Source organism: Pan troglodytes, chromosome 6 (assembly GCF_028858775.2).
Source record: "Pan troglodytes isolate AG18354 chromosome 6, NHGRI_mPanTro3-v2.0_pri, whole genome shotgun sequence".
Classification (NCBI taxonomy): Eukaryota; Metazoa; Chordata; class Mammalia; order Primates; family Hominidae; genus Pan; species Pan troglodytes.
Genome location: NC_072404.2, coordinates 156,830,656 through 156,839,449, shown reverse-complemented (window position 1 = coordinate 156,839,449; position 8,794 = coordinate 156,830,656).

The window sequence follows — 8,794 nt, the reverse complement described above, 5'->3', positions numbered from 1 at the left end:
TGGATTTTGAATCCTAGGTTTGCTACATACCAGCTGTGTGAACCTCAGAAATGTCACCTAACCTCTTTGAGCGCATTTTCTCATCTGCAAAGATAGCTAATAGCCATGCTTTCTGCATAGAGACATGGTGAGGAGTGAATTAAAAAACACATTAAAGGGCTTTCTTGGCATGAGGCCTAGGACCTAGCAAGGGTTCAGTAAACGGGAAGCTGCTGAAGAAAGGGAGCAAACTTATGCTGATGTGTTAGGGGTTAGGAGACCCATCTCCATAAAAGGTAAAGCTTCTTTGAAATGACAAAGGCATCGCTGGAGAAGGAGATTCCACACTGTGCTTCTCTACACACTCAATAGGTGTACGAGCTTGCTGGGGCTGTTGTGACAAAGTACCACAAAGCAGTTGGCTTAAACAACAGAAATGTATTGTCTCACTGTTCTGGAGGTGTTGGCAGGGTTGGTTCCCCCTGAGGCTGTGAGGGAGAATCTGTTCCATGCCTCTCCCCAAGCTGCTGGTGGTTACTGGCAATCACTGGGGTTCCTTGGCTTATAGATGTGTCACCTGGCCTTTGCCTTTATGTTCATCTAGCATTCTCCCTATGTGCACGTCTCTGTGTCCAAATTTCCTCTTTTTACAGACACCCTTCATACTGAGTTAGGGGCCAAGTCTAATTACTTCATCTTAACTTAATCATCTGCAAAGACCGTATTTCCAAATAAGGTCACATTCTCAGGTACTGAGGCTTAAGGTTTCAACATCTTTTTGGAGGGACACAATTCATAGTAACACCAGCACTGTTTCCATGTCAGAGTATGAAGTTAGTCCAGGCTTCCACAGCTAGTGTGGAGGTTGGGGAGGGAGCGGAAGACCACGGCTGATTCTTCACAGATGGACTCTGCAAATCATCTCTCCTAGGAGCCCCTCCTCACTAAGTCAAATACTCCCAAATAGGCAACAGCAGCTTGCTTGAGGGCAACCAGACAATCGCATCCATGTGTTCACTCTAACACTTGTAGCAGCCCCTATACAAATGAGCGAGCATCAAGCTCTGCTTCCTGTGTGCTCTTTTCACCTTCGTTGGGATTCAGCCTTGAGATTGCACCACTGGGCCACTGTGAATATTGTCCAGGTTGTGTACTGCACAAATCTAGAGGATGTTATTTACATTATAGTCTATTTTGTACGAAAGCATGCAAAAATCTTGAGCCCTCATCTAATCCCTACACCTCAGTTTTTCTCAACTGCTTTCCCACAAGTTTCCCAACTGAGTATTCAGGTTTACTTCTGTTCTGCTGGTAGAATATGGGAAAATGTGTGTGCCTGTGGCAGGGGGGAGGAGAGAGACAGAGAGAAAGAGAGAGACACACACATGAAGGGAGTGGGGAGAGAATGAGAGAGACATACATGAAGGGAGTGGGGAGAGAAGGAGGGAGGGAGATTGAGAGGAGGAAGGAAAGAGAAATGAGGGAAGTAAGAGGTCACAATAGAATAACCTGTATATAATCCTTCAAAATCGCTAACAACAGGAAAAGCAGCACTTTAATAATGGCTCTGATAAGGAAATTCATTAAATGATGGAGAAGAAGCCAACCGGCATCTTAGCTATTGGCAGAACCATTGTGCTAATTATTAAGGGATAAAAGGGGGCAAAATGAAAAGTGGAGCTTCACTGTTATGCACTTGAAGGCAGGATTTAAAACTGAGATGGGCTTCCAGATCAAGGCTGGAGCTGCTGCTCAAAGTCTGGCCTCTTTTCAAGCTGAAGTATTTTGATGTTGAAGCAGGAAGATGATAAGAGATGGAAGGATGAAATATTCAGCACAAAGAAGAGAATGCCCCTGATTTTTACAAGCCAGTATGTAAAAACACTTATGCTGTGTATTCGACATGATTACAAATATTTTAACAACCAGAAAAAAGTATGTCAAAATGTTAATGGTGGTTATCTTTAGGTGGTAGGATATTGCAGATGCCCCCTACTTCTTACTTCTTTCTCCTCCTCCTCCTCCGTCCTCCTTCTTCTTCTCCTCCTCCTTATTCTTTTGCCTTTTCCTTATTTTCTCCAACGGGGAAAAAAAATTAAAGTTAAGAATCCTTTGGTTTTTTAAATTGCAGTTCTTAGTGCAGATAAACTGACATCTTTTTTTTTTTTTCTAAAATGACTTAAAAGTCTTTGCATATTTTAGTTTCAGAAAAGTCTTCAGTATCAGAGGAACTGGGTTGTTCCAGAAGAAAATGCAGGCCGGGCGCGGTGGCTCATGCCTGTAATCCCAGCACTTTGGGTGGCTGAGGCAGGCAGATCACGAGCTCAAGAGATCAAGACCATCCTGGCGAACATGGTAAAACCCCGTCTCTACTAAAAATGCAACAATTAGCTGGCCATGGTGGCATGCACCTCCCAAGTAGTCCCAGCTACTCGGGAGGCTGAGGCAGGAGAATCACTTGAACCCGGGAGGCAGAGGTTGCAGTCAGCCAAGATTGCACCACTGCACTCCAGCCTGGTGACAGAGCGAGACTCTGTCTCAAAAAAGAAAAAAAGAAAAAAAAAGAAAATGCATATTCCAAGCCATGCAATATCCAATAGGATGAATCCACACTTGGCCTCCAAAATAGCTAAGGATAGATTTTATTTTTGCTTAGTCCTAATTTTAGTGTAGATGAAGCTCAATCCTTCAGCATTTGAAAGTTATATTAAAAGGCAGACCTCTGGGGGCTAGAAACCAAATTCTCAAGCTTGGATAGCTAGAGTACTTTCTGAAGGCCATTTTGTTTTTATGACCATTTGGTTCAGAATTAATGAGAACTACTTTGCATAAGCATCATTTTACCTTCTAAAGCAGTGCCTTATGGAGATTCTTCCCACTCACCTTGTAGATATAGATTATCAAAGTTTTTTTTTTTTTTAGGTCCCAACCCTTCACTGTTCTAGTATATGAACCTCAGAGATAATTATCTTTTAAGGCCTACAATTTTAGAGCATTTATCAGGTTATTAAAACCACCAATTATGGTGGTAAACACCCAAGGAATTTGGATACTGCTGAAAAGATTAAGAAAACTAACTCCAAAGATGCCACTGCGGGGAAGGAGCACGCAGAACAAGAAAAGTTTGTCTTAATTGAACGTTTATATTTTACATTTTTTGAAATGTTTCCTTTTTCTTCTCAAGCAGAGATAATCCTTGTGAGCAAGGGAGGTCGTGAAGTCCACAATTTTTTTTTTTTTTTTTTTTTTTGAGACGGAGTCTTACTCTAATCACCCAGGCTGGAGTGCAGTGGCGCCATCTCGGCTCACTGCAACCTCTGCCTCCCGGGTTCAAGTGATTCTCCTGCCTCAGCCTCCTGAGTAGCTGGGACTGCAGACATGCGCCGCCACACCAGGCTAATTTTTGTATTTTTTAGTAGAGACGGGGTTTCACTATGTTGGCCAGGCTGGTCTTGAACTCCTGACCTCAAGTCATCTGCCTGCCTCGGCCTCCCAAAGTGCTGAGATTACAGGTGTGAGCCACCGCACCTGGCTCAAAGTCTTTTAAGCCACTAAAATGATTTGTGATTCCTGAAGTACACAACAATGGAATTCCATTGTCGTGGATGGAGAACACGTGTTAATACAGAGGGCAGAAGACCTTTGGTGAACTGGGTTTTACTGTGCCAGATAGGCTAATTCCATTCAAAAAGATACTTGAATACCAGTCTCAGTGGTTCACTTTCAGGGCTGAAAGGAGCCAAAGGAAACTGCATGTCCCTTGGTAGGTCCATCTCTTACTAAGAAGCTGAGCTATAAGGAAGAAAAGAGTAAAAAATGGCTCAGCAGCATCACAGTGTGGTGAAAACCCCAATTTGAGTCCCACAGTTTGTGTAAACAGCATGTTGGCATGAAGTTGCAGCGAACATTTGACTTGGAATGGGCTCTGTTGCTCTCTTCCCCATTCCTCCTCCCTCTGCTTGTGTTCCTAAAGTCTGACCCAGGGACCACAGCATCTGTGTCCCTAGAGTGCAGATCTTTCCCCATACCCTCATCTCCTTCTGGTTGTTATCAGAATGTCATCTGTCCCTATTTAAAACCACACCCTTAGCACCTCCATTCCTTTTCCCTGATTTGTCTTTTTTTCCAGATAACGTATTACGATATTGACTACCACTTATTTCATTACTGGTCTCTCCCTACCCCACATGACACTGTCAGCAACTTCAGGGTAAAGATTAGTTTGTTCTGGTCAATGCTCCATCCCCATAACCCAGGACTGTGCCTGACACAAAATATGTGCTTAAAAAACAATTCTACTTATAAGTAGTGTTGGTTCTTTTTGCAATTTTTTCTTGTAGCTTAAAGGCCATGGAGGGGGAGAATTACTTACTTAGTCTTAACCCTATGTAGCACATTGCCAAAATTTAAAGAGTAGTGTAGGGAACCAAGAGACCAAAAGCTAAGGAGTCCCCCACCCTAGGCAACCCCTTGTTCCAAACCTCAGTGACAACACAAGATGGACTCTGAAGGTATATGAAAGACTCATTTCACAGTCATTTCCACCTCACTGGGGGCAGACAGGGTCCTGAAGCAGGGCTCTTTTTTAAAATTTGTGTAAATTTGTGGGATACAAGTGTAATATTGTTACATGCATTGATTAGCGATGAAGTCAGGGCTTTAAGGGTATCCATCACCTGAATAATGTACATTGTACCCATTAAGTAATTTCTCATCATCCACTCCCCTCCCACCCCCTCACCTTTCTGGGTCTCCGTTGTCTATCATCCTGCATTCTATGTCCATGTGTACACATTATTTAACTCCCACTTCTAGGTGAGAACACATGGTGTCTGTCTTTCTGCATCTGACTTGTTTCACTTAAGATGACGGCCTCCAGTTCCATCCATGTTGTTACAAAAGGTATGATTTCATTCTTTTCATGGCTGAATAGTATTCCGTTGGGTATATGCACCACCACATTCTCTTTATCTAATCATCTGTTGATGGACATGTAGGTTGCTTCCATATCTTTGCTACTGTGAATAGTGCTGCAATGAACATACAAGCTAAAGCAGGGTTCTTTATTGGTCCCCTAACACAACTGAGAGATTGAAGTACATTGTGAATGTAGAGGGAGTCCAACTGCAGTCCCAGCCACCGGACAGGGGATGGAACTGTGGATATTATCACCGTAGGGGCTGCAGCCCAATCAGTGGCATCACACCCTGACATGGGTAGCTCCAGGCCCAGCCAGTGATGCCACCAGACATGGAGAAAGGCCTTCCCCACTAACTCCAGATGACCTGCACCATCATCGACTTCAAAGTGCTATTCCACAGAAAATCCTTTCCCACTGGTATTCTTTATGAAGGATCTGCTTTAAGACGCAGCTGCAGAGTCACATCACCTCATTAGCCAGTGGGACTTTGCACAGGCCATTGATATTTTAAACTATTTAATAATAAATACTTATATGGTATCTACTAATATGCTAAGCAGTGTTTTAAGCATGTGGCTGAGATTAACTCACTGTATCCTCACAACAATGTTGTGAGGCAGGTATTATTTTATTATCCCCACTTGTTGAGGAGGAAAGCGAGGCACACAGAGGCTAAATATCTTGCCCAAAGTTACAACACTAGCAGATGGTGCCAAGTTTGAGCTCAAGTGGTCTGACTCCAGAGTCCTTACGTGTAACCGTGAGTTAAACTGTCATGAATGAAATCTTTGCAATCTAGCTTACAAAGAACACAAAAGAAGTGACAATGAGGATGATGGCTTCCAGTTCCCTCATCCTTCAGATCTACTTGGTCACATGGTCCGGGCTTTCTCAGGAAGAGGCAAAAGCAAGCTCCTCTCCTGGGACTACCCAAGCCTGCTCTCCTGTGGTGATTGAAACCCATGTGGTCTTATGCACACCTGCTCTCAGGCTACTATAGAGTCAATGCTTCCCTGACACCTGCTCATTAGGCCTTGTTCCCCTGGTACTTACCCTAAAAACCAGAGTTAGACCCAGCAGGAAGGGTTTTTCTATGGACATTAGTTTAAATTGATGCTTTTTCTGGTGTGGCTTTGAAACCTCAGACTGATTTTTTTTTTCATTGTCTTTTGAAGTCCTATGTGATCATTATTCTAGATAAAATATACTAGCAGCTGAGCCCGGCTCACGTCTGTAATCCCAGCACTTTGGGAGGCCGAGGCGGGCGGATCACCTGAGGTCAGGAGTTTGAGACCAGCCTGGCCAACATGGTGAAATCCCGTCTCTACTAAAAATACAAAAATTAGCCAGGCGTAGTGGTGTGCACCTGTAGTCCCACCTACTCAGGAGGCTGAGGCAGGAGAATCGCTTGAACCCTGGAGGTCAAGGTTGCAGTGAGCCAAGATCAAGCCACAGCACTCCAGCCTGGGTGACAGAGCAAGGCTCTATCTCAAAAACAAACAAACAAACAAAAACAAAAACCTAGCAGAAGTGTTGAAGCAATCTTTCAAACCACACCTAGGTAAATGAATGTTCCAGACCAGTGTACACAAATCCTTTGGGGATCATGTTAAAATGAAGATTTCGATTCAGTAGACCTGAGGTTGGACCTAAGATTTTGCATTTTTGGCAAGATCTCAAGTGATACCGATGCTCCTGGTCCGAGAATCACCCGTGGAGGAGTAGCAAGGTTCTAGAACATTTCTATCACTCCTAGCAAAGGAAAGTTCTGCAGAGGGAATGAGTATTTTCAATCCCAGATTTTCTCTTCTCCTGAATTAAAAATATTTCAAAGCATGATTTTATTACACATAGCTGTATACCTGTATAGGATAGTTGCAAAGACTAAACAGTGATTGAATACAATAAATGTGTTTTCACTTAAAATATTAATAAATCCACTGTACATCTGCTGTCAGCTTTGGGTGTGGTGAGTGGGGTACGTGTGGGACACTAAGCACTGGACAGGTTTCAGTATTAAAATACTTCTTAGGCTGGGCATGGTGGCTCATGCCTGTAATCCCAGGACTTTGGGAGGCCGAGACGTGTGGATCACCTGAGATCGGGAGTTCGAGACCAGCCTGGCCAACGTGGTAAAACCCTGTTTCTACTAAGAATACAAAAATTAGCCAGGCGTGATGGTGGGCACCTGGAATCCCAGCTACTTGGGAAGTTAAGACAGGAGAATCACTTAAACTCGGGAGGCGGAGCTTGCAGTGAGCTGAGATCGTGCTACTGCACTCCAGCCTGGGCGACAGAGTGAGACTCCATCTCAAAAAAAAAAAAAAAAAAAAAAAAAAAAAAGAAGAAGGGCAAGATATAGAATCTGCTTAACAAAGAAAAAGGACTAACTGTGCATGGGAGGTGAAGGGAGGCTAACAGTTACTGAATAACGATTCTGGGCAAGGCACTCTCATATTTGCTAACTCTTCCATTTTCTAAAGTGGTATGGGACAGAGGTGTTGGAATACCTGTTTTTACAAGACACAGGTTGAGGAGGCCAAGTGGCACAATTTATATGGGGAAGGACTTGAATCCAGACCTGCTTAATGATTCAAGTACTGTGCTCTTTCCACCCTCATCCCCCTGTCCCCAGCCTCTTATGAAGGGTGCATGGAGCTGCCTGAGAAGAAGCAGAGAGAAAGGAGACCGCTAGACATAATGGTCTTCCCGGGGAAAGAGGGCCATGGCTGGATTTGTCTGTAGAGGGAAAGAGAAGGAATACAGGATACATGAAAGGAACTCTGATGTGGACAGGAAGTGTGTTTTGTTTGCTCTGACTCAGCACATAGCTCAGTGTGTAGTAGAGGGTTGACTCAGCTCTGGGCTTGGGTTACCCCAACTCTGCCCATCCCAAGGGAGCTCTGGCCTTTGGCTCCTGGAGATAGATCACTTCTAAATTACCTCCATAGATCATTTAGAATACCTTGCCTGATGAGAATGCCTTTGTTCACCTGCTGTACCTTGGGTCATGCTAGATAGTTGATGCTAACAATGTGACTTATGGTGGAGACCTTGGCCATGGGTCATCAGTTTGACCTCTGACAGGGCTGGAGACCGAGTAACTAAGGTTAGCCACATAGGTACTTCATGCCTAGGTGACTACCACCACCCCCCCACCGCCCCCGCAAACACACACACACACACAAATCCCTGGACATCAAGGCTAGGTGAGCTTCCCGATTGCCAATGCTTCTTCCATGTTTTCTCACAGTATTGCTGGGAGAATTTAGTGCTGTCTGTTGAAATCCACTGGAGGGGACAACTGGACACTTGCGTCTGGTCTCCCCTGAACCCTGCTCTATGTGTCTTTTACCTTTGCTGATTGTAATCTGTATCTTTCCTGTGTAATAAAGCATAACCCTGAGTATAGTAGCTCTTCTGAGTTCTGTCAGTCCTTCAGAAAAATCATTGAATCCGAGCGTGGTCTTGGGGACCTCTAAAGAAGAATTTAATACCAGCCACTAAGAATCCACTTGTGGAGGTGGATGGGGGAAGGCTTTAGTTTGGTTCAGACCAGTAAGCACCTGTTGAGCACTTACTGCTCACCAGGTGCTGCTAGTTGTTGGGATACCAAGATGAGTAAGTCAGAATCCCTGTGCTTCAAGACAGCTTAGTGCCTGCGAGGATCCCAAGGAAAGCAATACTTTCATCCAGAGGTGCTAAGCACCATGAGAGACACAGCATGCTGCCACAGGGTTAGGGAAAGAGCTCTTCGCCCAGGTGGGTGTTCAGGGAGGAAGGCTTCCTGGAGGAGACTGCCCTCTATGAACCACCCTGGGTATTTTGAGGGCTTGGTTATGGCTCTTGGAACTGCCTGTCTGCAATTATTTAACAGCTCTCACTAGGAACATT